General features: G+C 43.6%; 1 long non-coding RNA gene across 1 annotated transcript; it reads left to right on the top strand.

The window, feature by feature from the left end:
- The first annotated feature begins 10,126 nt into the window (after nucleotides 1-10,126).
- On the top strand, nucleotides 10,127-13,572 carry LOC140601348 (uncharacterized). Its single transcript, XR_012004361.1, has 2 exons — nucleotides 10,127-10,645; nucleotides 12,436-13,572. It is a non-coding gene; the product is annotated as an uncharacterized lncRNA (long non-coding RNA).
- The last annotated feature ends 1,342 nt before the right edge of the window (nucleotides 13,573-14,914 follow it).

Genomic DNA, 14,914 nt, shown 5'->3' on the forward strand with positions numbered 1-14,914 from the left:
ATATCCTTATAAATATTTCTTTTTTTTTTTTAAAGATCCTATTTATTTATTCATGAGAGACAGATAGAGGCAGAGACACAGGCAGAGGGAGAAGTAGGCTCCCCGTGGGGAGCCTGATATGGGACTTGATCCCAGGACTGTGGGATCATGCCCTGAATGAAAAGCAGACTGCTCAACCACTGAGCCACCCAGGCATCCCCTTATAAACATTTCATTGAAACGCTAAAGCCCACCACCCTTGGAAAATAGCATGGGGAAGTTACTGGATTCCATGATGTGGGCAGAGCTCATGACATGCACACTGGCCATTGGGAGGAGGGAATCACCCCATCTGCTGACAGGTGTGTGTGTGTGTCAGGGATAGGTACATTTTTAGTCACATGTCCAGCTCTGGCCCAAGTTTCTCCTTTGACCAAAGCTCTTGACAATTTGGTTAAATTTCAACTAAACATTATTTGACTAAACGACCCCCTTTGTAACTCAGAGCCCTGGAGTCTGTCAGCTTTCTTTGGCTGTCTTTGCTGAAAATATCTCTAATAGGAGTTGTTTTCCAAGGTCAGGGCAATGTTTTCCAAGGAAACCCTGGTGTCTTGAGAAAAGGCAGCATTGGCCATGATAAGTGGGATTCAAACCTTTATTAGAAAGGTGTGTGGGCCTGAATGGGACCAGTCAGATGTCTTTACCATTTACTTGACTCCTTTTCTAAATAGACCCAAGTGGACAAACTCTAGACCCCGGTTTTGATTGATATTTTTCATCATAGTTAGGGAATTAATTCATAGAGAATTCAAATCACCAAAGATTAGAATAAAATGCCAAACCATATCTGCACAATACAACTCAGCAGGACTTGTGCATTCCCAAGAACCCATTCCCAGGCACAATGCATACTACTACTCCCACTTCATCCAGAGAAAACCGAGATCCAGAGATGGAAAGTGTGATGCTACACAGCTAGGAAACAGCAGAGAAGGCAGCCCTTCTGGGAACCAAGCTATAAGTATCTCCTCGACACTGAAGACTCCTCTCTTCACATTTTCATTCTAAATGCAAAACAACTTTGTATTTAATGAAGTATGCATACAGAATTTGGAAATTTCTCTTTTAGTTCATCACCAGCAAGTTTAGCCACAAGACCAGTGACCCAGAGAAATCAGTGCCTGGCACATTGCAGGTGCTAAAGAACTATTGAGTGAGTGAGTGAGTGAGTGAGTGAATGAATGAACAAATGAAGTGTTATTGCTGTTTCAGAAGCCCCCATGCTGCAGCAGCAACACTCCACAGCCTTCCCTATCAGCTTGGCTTAGGCCCAGGCTGAGCCCAGGCAGGAGCTGCCCAGGGAGGGGCAGACTCTGTGGCTCTCAGGGCCTGGTCTGCCCAAGTCACTACTGCTTCTCAACCACTGAAGCTCACTTGGCTGGTGCTCTCAGAGCTGTGCTGAGTGCCAAGCCCCTGCCCACTCCCTGCACTGGGCCTCTATGGCACCAAGTGGCTTTCAATCTTGTGGCACACAAGTGACACACACTGCCCTGCCTGGTTTGGGCAGTATAAGCCATTTCTTCCTCTCACCCTCAGGGTGCATATCAAGACCAAGTGATGGGTGCCACATAATCATAGAAAGAAGCTTGAATCCATGTTATAAGAGAAAAGGGGAAAAAAACAAGGAAACTTCTGCACTTCATGAGTAAAGTGTGGCCCTTGACTCTGCTGATAAGGTTGATGTGTTGCTGGAAGCCTGTTTGAGCACCCTGGAATCTCCCCCAAGGTGCACCCTTTACTACCTTTTCCATACCCTTTGGAAACCCCCCACCTGTCCTGCAAGTTAACAATCATCCAGCCTCTCCATTCAAATCTCCATCAGAGATCACTGCATCCCATCTTAAGGAGACTACTCTGGCCCTCAAAGGAATATAACAAGATGGCCTCGAATTGTACCTTGAACCATTCACAGACTCAGACTGCAACCTGTACAATTTATTGCTGCCAATTTTCTTCAGGGATCCTTGGGGAAGGCACCTGCTTCTTACTTCCACCTCTGTTCCCAATCTTTAATGGACATGAGAAATAAGCAGTGCCACCAGTTGAAAAGAGTGTAGGATTTGTAGTCAGGTATCACAGATTCTTGGCTACACCATCCTGCAGGTGCATCCATCAGCTTCTCTGATCATAATTTTCCCATTTGTAGAATAAGAAGCAAATTACTTATTCACTCATTCAACAAGTATTTATCAAGCATTTACCTTGTGCTAGGACTTTGCTCAACCAAGATATTAACAAGTTGTGGCCATTGTCCATGAGAAGTTGCCAGAGCTTTGATCCTCCCAGGAGCACTGGCTGGCTGTACCTTGCCTTTGCTGGGAGGATTAATAGAGATTATTCATGTGGATATCTTCATAAAGGACAAGCGCGAAGGATCCTGGGAGCTGGAAGCACCTCCTTAATACCTGGGCTGCTATGAAGCAGTTGAAGGTATAGGAATAGGGAGCTGAGGATTAAGCCACTCATTCAACCTTCCTGAAGTCTCTTACCTCTATGGTAAAATATGGAGCTAAATATACTATAGAGATCTGACGGTCTAGACTCTGCTTTCGTGGATGATTGTAAGAGGCCAAAAACATTAAGAGATTGACCCAAAATTCCAGTGCTCTTGTATGGGAGTTGGTATTCAAACCCTACGCGCTTGACTCCAGGTCAGAAATGTTTCCCTACACCATGTTTAGTAATGTACTCCACACTATTGATTGTTTCCTAACACCTTCTTTGCTAATGAAACTTAAACCATGTTCAGATGGTACTTTACTTTCTCTTTCTTGGAGCTCTGTGCATTTCTGGTAAATCAAGAACTTTCTATACCTATGTCTGTATCTGTATCAATCTACAGAGAATTGTCATCCTTATAATATTGAGTCATCCTATCAAATGCACATCCTCTTAAATTCTTTAATAGAGTTTAAAATTTTTTTAATTTCCCCATGGAGGTATCCAATGTTTTATAAAGTCAATTCCTAGATGCTTTGTGATTTTTGCTGATATTGGAGATGTGATTATATTTTTGAATTGATTATTGCTGGTATACCTAAATGTTTTTGTTTTTGTTGTTGACAGAAATCTGGCAACCTTATTGAACTATTTTATACCAAGAGATTAATTTTTTAACAGCTCTATCAAAGTGTAATTGATATACAATAAACTGCACATATTTAAAATGTATAATTTGATAAGTCTGACATATGTATGAACCCCTAAAACCATCACTACAATCAAGACAAAGAAGGATTTGTCACAGTCCAGGGTTTCTTCATGGTCTGCTGTGATTCCTCCCCCCACTCCTTGCCATCCAACTGCCTGCATTCCTAAACAGCCACTGACCTGTTTTCTGTCACTGGGTTAGTTTGAGTTTCTAGAGTTTTGTAAATGCAATCATGCCATTTATATTCTTTTTTGTCTGACATTTAATTTACTATAATCATGTCATACTATAAATAACAGAAAACCAAAACCAAAGACAAAGAAGGCATAATCTCAGAATAAGTTGACAATCTTATTCTGCTATGTTACATAACCTGTTATTATGTAATGGACTATTGAGGCTAGAAACGAGCAGAGGAGGACAGTAGGCAGATATGGGACATAGGTATCTTGAGCGAGTCTCACATCCTTCTACATACAGCCTCTCTTCCAGGCTGAGAGGATGATGAACAATGGTCAGGAGTTCTGTGCAAGCACACATGTCCCTGTGGGTGGCTCACAACTGTAGTGACCCTGAGTTTCCTCTTCCTATCTAAACCTTGGCCCTGTGACCATTGACCAGCTGGCCACGTGCCACAGATTCAATTAATCTCATTGAGATTAGGGAAGCATCAGGAGCCAATGGCTCCTCTGATTATGCCTGAAATGGTCTGAACTCAGCACTCAATCTAGAGGCCTTCAACGGCACTAGATAATAGGCAGAACTGTACCCTGGCTTGTCTGGATGAAAGGTCTTGTCAGGCATGACAAAGGTGACTCAAGACCTTTGGGCCTCATATCTGCACAGGTTGTCCTACCCCTTCTCAGTGCATCTGAGCCCACGAACTAGACGAAGAATGAGTGTCATGACCATTATCAAAACCGTTTTTTATCTAGAAAGACCATTTTTTTCTAGGATCTGAAAGAGAAGTGTAGGGCTGGGGCCACTTCCCCAAGCTGATTTATCTTTCTTAGAGTCAATTTTTTATTAAATGCAATTCTTCTGAGACGTTCTACTATCTTATAACCCTGGATCTCCTTGGTCCCTCATCATTCCCAAGAGACTTAGCTGCTGGTGTCTTGGCAAGGTAGGGGAGATTTCTATCTGCTAAGTTAGTGACCCGCTCTTCAATCCCATGAAATGCAGTGTGAAGTGCTCATTCAATGCATGAGACCACCCATGGGTTAGGACTAAAGTTGCTGTCTGGGTGGGAGTCCTGCCTCTCTACCCAGCCAGCCTACCAATAGTCTCCAGAATCTAGATCAGCTTGAACATCATTCATCAATTCCTTGAAGAATGCTCCTTCCAAAAGATTGTAACCAAAAATCTAAGGGACTTCTAATGGGCTAGGAACACCCTGAATTGTCTGCAAAGTATACTGTATTTTTCTGGTAACACTTTCATTAGATTCTCAACCTTCCCCTCTCAAAAAGTTGAAGAAGCTTTGATCTAATGCAATCCCTTGATAAGATGGGGAAACAGAGAAGTGAAGTAGTTGGCTCAACATCCCACAGGTAGGAGAAGTGGGCCTGAAAGAGAATTTGGGGCTTGGCTCCATTCTGCTTTCTATCCCTTAGAATTTAGAGCAGAAGTACTCAAAGCAGTCCTCTGAACCACTTTTTAAAAAAGATTTTATTTATTTATTCATGAGAGACCCAGAGAGAGAGGCAGAGATAAAAGCAGAGGGAAAAAAAAAAAATCTAAAAAAAAAAAAAAAAAAAAAAAAAGCAGAGGGAGAAGCAGGCTCCCTGTGGGGAGCCTGGTGTGGGACTTGATTCCAGGACCCTGGGATCACTCCCTGAGCCAAAGGCAGATGCCCAACCACTGAGCCACCTAGGGGTCCTCCTCTGAACCACTTTGTATCAAGCTAAGCATTTGGATGTCTAGGCCTGCCTCAGACCTGCTCAGTCAGAGGGTTGGGCCAGGAGTTTAGCAAGCTCCCTCAGGGTTTTAGGGCACACTAAAGTTTAAGAGTCCTGGACCATCCTACAGGTGCCTGGGTGGCTCAGTCAGTTAAGTGCCCAACTCTTGATCTCAGCTGAGTTTTGATGTCAGGGCCGTGAATTCAAGCCCCACATTGGGCTCCATGTGGGTGTGGAACCTACTTTAAGAAAAAAGAAAGAAAAAGAAAACATTAAAAACCACATCTATACAGTAAGGTAGTAAGATAACTGCAACCACTTCCAATTCCTTTGGCTTTCTTTTCTTGGCATTTCCCCCCACATTTCTAAATAACATTGTTTTATGATCTTTCCTTCCTTCTTTCATCCTTCTTCTCTACTTTTTTCAGCTGTAGCTACTATCAACTAAGTTATTATCATGGGTGATTAGAATCATAAGACTTGTTTGGTGGTCTCCAGGGGCCCATCTGGGCTCACCTCTGCCATCTTTCTGGTAGGGGAATGTTCTAGATGCACAACTGACCTATGCCATTTCACATGCCACAATAAGTCCAACCCCCCCTCTCCTGAAGGGAGTGGCCCATGGTCTGTGCTCTATGTTCCCTGCTGCCTTTCACTGCTGCTCTGAACCCTCAAGAAACCTAGGAATCCCTCATAAACCTTCTCTCCAGACACATGTGGGTAAGAGAGGAGATCCTTTTTTCCTCCTGGGTTGCAATGCCAACCAGCTGCCTCTCTGCCACCTGCTCTTCAACTTCAGTGTCAGCTTCATTCCTCTGTCTGCACTCTTTTCCCTCTATATTATTTCCTCAACTCATGCGGAGTTGATAGAACTGTCCATAATTTTTTCATGTGTTGTTCTTCCATCCGTGTTAAATTTTTTAAAAAAGATCATTCCTCTATAAAGGCACTTGGTTGTGTCATATCCTTTGCTTCCCCACTTGTCAGTGTCTGCAAGGTTGAGACCACTATAGTCCCCTTCAACTCTCCACCCTCATGTAGTGCTTTTGCATCTAGCAAATGCCTGATGCATGTTCGTTGAATGAATAACTTTGCCTTGTAAAATATCTGCTGATATTCTTTAAAATACAGTTTCCCTAAAGTTACAAAACACAGAGACAATAGTGGCTTAGTTAATAAGAAATGAGAATTTTGGGGCACCTGGGTGGCTTAGTTGGGTACAATCCGTCATAATCCCTGGGTCCTGGGATGGAGCCCTGAGCCCTGCATTGGGCTCTCTGCTCAGCAGGGAGGCTGCTCCTCCCTCTCCTTCTTCCTGGCACTCCTCCTGCTTGTGCTCTCTCTTCTCTCTCTCTCTGCCCCCCCCCCCCGTCAAGTGAATGAATAAAATCTTAAAAAAAAAAAGAAAAGAAAAGAAAAAAGAAATGAGAACTTTAATCCCACAAGAAGGAGATTACTTGAAATAAATCAAGTGACCTTGGAGATGAGACTCTCAACTCTGGTTTTACATCCATAAACTATCAGGGAAGGTCCGACTTATCTTCTAACATATCACAAACATTTCACAATAGCTGCTTTCCAATCATCATCTACTTAGAGAAGATGGGGGTAAAAGCCACAGACTATGGTGCCAACTGAAGATCATGAAAAAGATTAAGTATAACGTCACCAATGTGTACACTTGGTGCCTGGCCAGGAGGCAGGGAAGACATCATAAGAAAAGATCATTCCCATGAAAATTCCAGTTTGCCAATTTTCTAGGAAAACATGGAACAGTGATTTCAGTCTACTATGGAGATCAATACTCTACCATTTGCTTGATTTTTCAATCCTTTGGGCACATGAATATATATATGCCATATGCAATTTGATGAATTAAAGTAAAAAAAAAAAAATGTGAATCCTATTGCTGCTCCCAGGCACTCAACACTACTCCCACTCTGCCCACCTGCAGGATAAACCACAACCGGATCTGCCGCTGACTGCAATAAAGCAGTTTAGCTGTGGCAGCACTTTTGGCCCAATACTGTCATCTAGTGGCACTGAATGGAGGCACTATGGTTTATGCTGGAACCACATATCAGAGAAAGATGGCCCTGGGGTCTTGGCACCAGCTAAGAGAGAAGGGAGCCACAGACTCTGCATCAGACAACTTCCTGCCTGTGGGTAAAAAGAAGCCCTATTCTGTTCTACCTATATCTGCAAAACTGAGTCACAGGGGCTGCACCTCTTCCATGAGGCCTTAGGTGTGATCCTGAGCCCCATCTCTCTGTGCTGAGCCAGGCTTGGGCTTGCTTCCCTTAGAGAACTCCTCAGCTGGACTGTGCGTGTCTCTCTCCCTCTGCTCCCCAGAATGTAGGTTCCTGAAGGACAGAAATCTTGTTTCATGTCTAGGGCCTGGCCTAGTACCTGCTACTTTGTAGGTGCAAAGTAGCAGGTACTTATATATATATACCAATATATATGGAATATAATTATATATCATACATCAGATTTATAATTATGTATAAGTAATAAAATAAAAATGAATGAATGATAGAGTAAATATCTATCACTTTTGTAATGTCAGCTCCAAGAGAATGAGACATCTACTCCTCTTAAATCATTTTCTAAATGCAGTGGATGCTGTGATGCTCTGCCCATCTCCTCCTTTAGGAAGAAAGAGCCTCTTCCTCAGCTGCTGGGAACTGCAGAAAGAAGCTGTTCAGCCCACAGCCTTCTTTGAGGTTGGTACTAGCTAGAGATACAACTGTAGACACTGATTGTACTGTCACACCTCCTTCTGGGGCAGTCATATCCAATAACTCACCAACATGGGAGGGCAGAGGCCCACATTCACATTCAATTCCTGAAGATGCTGGTGGTGTTTCTAAGGTCTGCTCCCAGGGGTCTCTGCCTCTTTCAGCAGAAAGTTACTCAAGCCCTGAGTAACTTGTCCCATTTCTACACTTGGGGAAACATGCTGCTCTCTCCTCCTCTGATACAGCTTGAGGTACATGTGGTTGAGTGTCCCCACTCCTTTTCCTACTCCATTCAGGCAAGCTCAGCTCAGTGGCATATATTTTTAAAAAGTAGCCTGTATTGTAAACTTTATCTACAGAAACAGGAAATGGGCCAGATTTTGCCCATGGGCCATAGTTTGCTGATCCCTGTTCTAGATGGTCAGCATCTTCTCCCATCTTTGGCTAAATCTATCACTAGCCTGCCCAACTCATATTCTCTTAACTTCCAGTGATCCATGTCCTATGTCATCTCAGGTTGTTCTGTGTGACCCAGACCTGTGTCAACCTGTCAACCTGTAGTTCCCTATTCATCTGAAGTAATCAATACTATGCTGATCTTACCCCATTTTGCCTCTCTCAAATTTGTTGAAAACCATATGTAACTACACTCAAGGTCACATTAGTCATTAAAGAGAGTCAACTGCTTTTTCTTATCCATGGCAAGGTGGTGATGAGAACCTTGGTAGGAAGGAAAGGTATCAGGGTACAAAGAGGGACAGCATCCCCATCACTGTGGTCATGGTTTCCTTCCTCCTTAAGCAAGTATTTTATTGAGCATGTATCACATGACAGGGACTGTGCTAAACACTGGGGATAAATCAGGAGGATAGAACAGAACTATTCCCTGCTCTTCTAGGAGCTTCCAATATGGTGAAGAGAAACCAATGGCCCTCTACAGTGTCTGGTGGTGATAAGTTTATGCAGATTAATAAAGCAAGATAGGGGGATAATGAACCATTGCTTTAGGCTGAGTGATTATGGAAGCCCTTTCTAATTTGGAGACCATGGAGCAGAGACCTGGCTGCATTAGGCCGGAAGACCTCTTTAGAAAGAGCATTCTGGGCAGAGGGAAAAGCAAATGTAAAGCCCCTAGTTGCTATGTTTGTTTGTGTGGGGGAGCTGTTGAGTACCATTGTAGCTGGAGCAGAGAGAGTAAAAGGGAGCATGCAGGAGAGGGGGCTAGAATTGTATACTCTTCTATTTCTCACTGCCCGTGAAAAGGAACCATTGCTCATTTTTTTTCCCTAAATATGAACCCAGGATCATTGTCATGAACGATGCCATGCTCTGCATTAAAATTTCAGTAGCCCATGCCTGAGCTTCTGGGCTAGACGTTTTCAGGTGTCTGAACAAGGGCCGTTTGCAAACACTGCATTGCAAGCATTATTTTGTGTCACTCTTCCTCACCACCCGCTAGAGGATATCCTTAAAGAGCTCCCTCTCTACCACTGCTCAAAACCTTCAGCTATTTCTCCCCCTGCCACTTGCTACCTTTCTTCAAGACAGCTTGTTAGCTCATCACTCTTCTTGAGTTTCTTTATGACAATGGTCAAATGCAAAATATCTCTAAATATGTCAGCAGACCATTTGAATCAGACTCACCTGGGCCACTTGTTAAAAACAAAGATCCCTGGGCCCCTCCTACTGACCTGCTGGATTAGGAGCTTGGAGAGTGAGCCCAGGAATCTGCATTTTAAACAAACTTCCTACGTACTTGCTACTTAAGTAGCGAAGTGTAGTCCTCAGACCAGCAACATTGGTCTCACCTGGGAAGTTGCTAAAATGCAGAACCTCAGCCATATCCCAGATCTACTGAATTAGAGTCCACATTTAAAAAATCCTCAGGTGAAGATTTTGGGTGTCCAAGTTTGAGAAGCATAGGCCTAGGTAATATTTATATACCCTGGAGTGTAAGAACCCCTGATCTAATGCTATCAACAGGGGAAAGAAAGTATTCTTTGAATAGGGTTTATCCTCAGATTGGGGCCATAGGAAATGGCTGCTTGTCTCACCTGGAAAAAGAAATTTATGCAGCTGGAGGTTCCTTTTCTACATTTAAGACCACTTCAGTCTATGCAGATTTTCTAGTTCTCAATGCATTCACCTGCAAAAAACGTGTTTTCATCCTGAAGCTTGACAATGTCCCTGCTGACCATTACAATCCAGGGACGGTTAGCTTGGTCACCAATTATGGAATTTCTTATCAGGCTCCAACCAACTTTGGCAGGCTGGCCTTTGCTAAATGCCTAACCAGTGACATTTAGTTGGCTGACAACTTAAGCAAGTCATTTTGTTTTCTATGCATTTTATTCGTTCATTCAGTAAGCATGCATTCAGTGTGGCCAGTAATCTTTTTGGTGCCTGGGCAAGAGAGTGGTGGACACAACACATAAGGTCTGTGTCCTCCGAGAGCTTCCATTAGGATAGAGAAGGGAGAAAACAACCAACAAGCTCAAGAATGTGATGCAGTAAGTGCCATGAAGACAATGGAACCCGACCATAAGGCAGTGGCTGGGGAAAGGTGAGCTCTGAGGGTGTTCAAAGGCTGTTCTGAAGCAGTATCTACCCTCTCGCTCCTAGAAAAGAGAGGCAGCTGTTGCACCGCCCAAGCGCACCATTATTAAGAGCTTCTGTGGGTGGTGCTGGGCCTGGGGCCTGCAGGGGCAGCAGTGAATGGGGCAAGGGTCTGCTCCCAAGCAGCTGACGCTTCTGTGGGCAGGTGGACGAAAATTGAACAACAGCAACAACAAGCAAGAGAACTTCAATATCTGGTACGTGCTATAAAGAAAATAGGATAGTTTGACAGAGAGAAACAGGGGAAGGAGAGTGGTCAGGGAGGGTTCTCTGAGGAGAGGACGTGAGTGCAGATACCTCAGTTGTGAGAAAAAGCGATACCTCAGTTGTGAGAAAAAGCCAGTCATGGAAGAGGCTGGGAAGAGCATTTTGTCAGAGGGAATGGCAATGCCTAAAGATATGAAAATGATTGCTTGTTCTTAAAGGGGTGAAAGCTGAGTGCTTGAGTACTGAGTGCTGCTTATTACAGTGGGTGAAGGTTGGAAAAGTTCAAGGTGAGGGTAAAAAATTCTCTCGGGCCACATGGGCTCAGAACTAAATTCGAACAGTGACAAGAACTATTGAGAACTTAATGACTGGTGTGCTGGGACCAGTCCTGTGCTAAGAGAAGGGATGGTGGGTTGGGAGAGTTGAGGGGGCTATTGAGAGGAAGTAGAGATGGTGGCACATGGGCCAAGGAGGTAGATTCTGTGGCTACAACCTTGTTGGTGGATTGCATCTAGGGGATAAGGAGAAAGGAAAAAACAAGTATTCCTACTTGGGAGTTTCAGCAACTGAATCAATAGAGGGGCCATTCACTGAGTGAAGGAAGAGTAGGTGGTGGATAAAGGGTTCTGTGTACAGCATATTGTATTGAAGATGGAACAGCCATCTTTCCATACTCTAGTTTTGTAATGATTCTTTTTCTCATTTGTCTGCCCACTCCCTTCTTTTTGGGCTTCAGTTTGTGATAGAAGACACATAACAGTTAAGATTCCTATTTGGCTTCTAGCAGGAGAAACCCTGAGAAACCAAGGTTTAAACAAGTGAGTCCAGGGCTGGGTCAGCTGCTCAAGGATGCCACCAAAGATTCAGGGACCTTCTATCTCTCGGTCCCTCTCTCCTTTGTTTGTGGCTGTCCTCTATGGTGCAAAGTGGTTCCAGAGCCTCTAGGTGCTGGGGGAAAACTCTCCATGGATATTTCATAGTTTTGCCTGGTCCAGGATTTCTGTACAAAGGGTGTAATTGACTAGAAAAGGCCTAGGAATCTGGAGATAGTGTCTCCCTAAAGGTAGAGACCTCCAGAGAGATTGAGAGAGTTAAATCCCTCTCCTTCTACATCCTAGAGATATTTCTTATATTCCAAGATAATAAACCTGTTGATGTCTTCCCTCTTTCCTGGAGCCTTGATCAATGAGTCATCTCAAGGGTCAGATGTGCCAATGGCCTAAGAAACTCCTAATTTCAGGGTTCTTCTCCTGTGATATCAACCTTGCTGTATGTGCAGATGACATCTGGTTCTCACCATGTCCTTCTCTGCCAGCTGGGATGTAGGGAACTTGTGCTAAGGTGCTGCTCTGGTTGCTTTTGCCAGGAGTGATCAACTGTTTGTCTGATCCAGAAAACCTCATGTCACCTAAAAGTAAATATGCATAGTGTGGTAGGCTAGCATTAGCTTCCAAGTAGGGTAACATCTCAGGCCCTTTGCAGTTTCTGACTTAACACCAGGCTACAAATCTGAGTCTCAGGTGTACTCATTAGTTGAGTCTATTCCTTATAAAAGTTGTCCTGGAACCCTTCCCAGAATTTTTAGCTCATATCTCATTGGCCAGAACTTGGTCTCTTGGCCACTTCTAAATGCAGAAAAGTTTGAGGACACATGTGAGTTTTCTAGCTGCCCATCTTGCCACATTAGGGGAGTAGGTGAGAGCAGATGTTGGTCAAGCACCTCACAGTGGTCTGTCCTGGGATGTTGGTAAACCTGCTCTTACACTGCTATCTTTCCCAGGTTTTCATAATTTCTCATTAGTGAAAAAAATCTTTTCCAAGTTCCAAGCAACTTACAGTTGTGGCAAGATGAGAAGAAATTGGATGTGGGATTGGGAGACCTAGGGTGAACCCCAGCTGCACTGCTTTCTAATGGTATGCCCTTCAGAAGGCTACAAACTCGCTGAATCTCAGCTCCTGAAAATTGTCATGACGTGGCAACTGGGAGGATAAATGGATTGATCTATGTGGAAACTCTTAGGAAATGTGAGTCTTGGCTGAGAGAGTGGAAGAGCAAAGGGCAGGTCCAGCATGGAACCAGGTCTCCTCCCAGAACAAAGAGGCTGCTCCCATGACATGATGTATCCAAGTCCACATAAAGCTGGCACAAGAGCTCACATCCTGACAACCAACAACACCTATGACTGCCAAATCGTACAAGCCATTTACAATTATTACCACTCTGAGGAAACAGGCAGAGCACACAGGTCAGTCTGGACAATGGTCTCAAGATAATGCAACATGAGTCTAGGCTTTTACTTAATTCTGCTTCAGTGGAGATGATCGGGCAGGCATGACTTCCTATTTGCATGAACAAAAGTACCTTTGAACTTGGCACAGATGCCTTCATGCACACGACGCATGAAATACTTAGCACGGGCCCCGGGGAAGGAAAAAGACATGACTGAGCAACCAGCACCCAGTCCTTACAACAAACATCTATTATAAATGTCCATTCTGCTCAGATGGTCAGAGAGCAGCACCTGAAGTGACGTCAGCTACAGAACTATTAGGCCTCTTCCCCAGTGTATTCTGCAGGTTTCTCAGAAGGTATGGAGTAAAACCAGATGTCAGAATGTTAAAGGGCATCTCTGACTGGCATTAATTATGCACCATTGACTGCTCTTCCAAATAAATTCAGCAACGGAAGAATTTATTTAGAACAGTAGCAAAGATGAGCAGCCCGGGTGGCTCAGCGGTTTAGCGCCGCCTTCAGCCCAGCGCGGGATTCTGGAAACCTGGGATGGAAACCCGGGATCCAGTCTCACGTCAGGCTCCCTGCATGGAGCCTGCTTCTCCCTCTGCCTGCGTCCCTGCCTCTCTCTGTCTGTGTGTCTCTCATGAATAAATAAATAAGTAATCTTAAAAAAAAAAAAAACCAACAGTAGCAAAGAATGCACAATGAATACACAGAAAAAAACTTCCAGCATTGAAAAAGGCTTGGTTGGCCTTTCCTGAGTTTTTATGAATGATTTCTAAGGTTGTTTACTGATGAATTAGACCTGAACTAAAACCACTCTCCACTTGTTTTGTACTCCTGGCAGGAGCAGCATGCCCTTCTCAGGGATGAGTCGGTCCCTTCCAGCCTTCAGAGCTTTTCTCTCTGGGCAGCTGTTTTGTATAATGTGTCCTGACTCCCAGCCAATCGGGGGGAGGGGGGATTTGCAATTTTTTTTTACTATGACATAGTTCACAAAGCATTAACTCACCCCCTAAAGTGTATAATTCGGTATTTTTAATATATTACAAATTTGTGCAACCATCACCACTGTCCAATTCCAGAACACTTAAATTATCCCCCAAAGAAACTGTGTCCTCATTAGCAGTCATTCCTTTTTTCCCCTCTCACTCAGCCCTGCAACCACTAATCTCCTTTCTGTCTCTAGGGGTTTGCCCATTCTGGACATTTCATATAAAAAGAACCATACAAGATGTGGACTCTTATGTCTGGCTTCTTTCACTAGCAGAATGTTTCCAAGTTTTATCCATGCCATAGGATGATGATCCATGCTACAGTATTTATTTTATGGATGAATACTGTTCCACTGTACGGATATACCACAACCACATTTTGTTTGTCCATTCATCAGCTGATGAACATTTGGGTCATTTCCATTTTGAGTCAATTATGAATAATGCTGCTATGAACATTTGTGTTCAAGATTTTGTAGGAAGGTATGTTCTCTATTCTCTTGGGCATGCCCCTAGGAATAGAATACTGGGTCATCTGGTACCTCTAACATTTTGAGGAAGTGGAAAATTGTTTTCCAAAGTGGCTATTCCATTTTACTTTCCCACCAGCAATGGGTCTCAGTGCATGTATGAGGGTTCCAATTATTCCACATCTTCACCAACACAATCTTTCTGATGCAAGCCATCCTAGTAGGCATGAAGTGGTATCTCATACTTGTTTTGATGTGCATTTCCTAATGACTAATGATGTTGAGTATCTTTTTATGTGCTTGCTAGCCATTTGTATCTCTTCTTTGGAGAGATGTCTATTTAAGTCCTCTGCCTATTTTAAAATTACATTGCCTTTTTATTATTGAGTCGTAGGAGCTTCTTATATATTCTAGATACTTGACTCTTACCAGATTTATGATTTGCAAACGTGCTCTCCTATTCTTTTTTTTAAAGATTTTATTAATTTATTTTAGAGATAGAGTGCACGCATGCATGCACAAGCAGGGGGAGGGATAAAGGGAGTGGAAGAGGGAAAG

Source organism: Canis lupus, chromosome 12, assembly GCF_048164855.1.
Source record: "Canis lupus baileyi chromosome 12, mCanLup2.hap1, whole genome shotgun sequence".
In the NCBI taxonomy this organism is placed as follows: domain Eukaryota; kingdom Metazoa; phylum Chordata; class Mammalia; order Carnivora; family Canidae; genus Canis; species Canis lupus.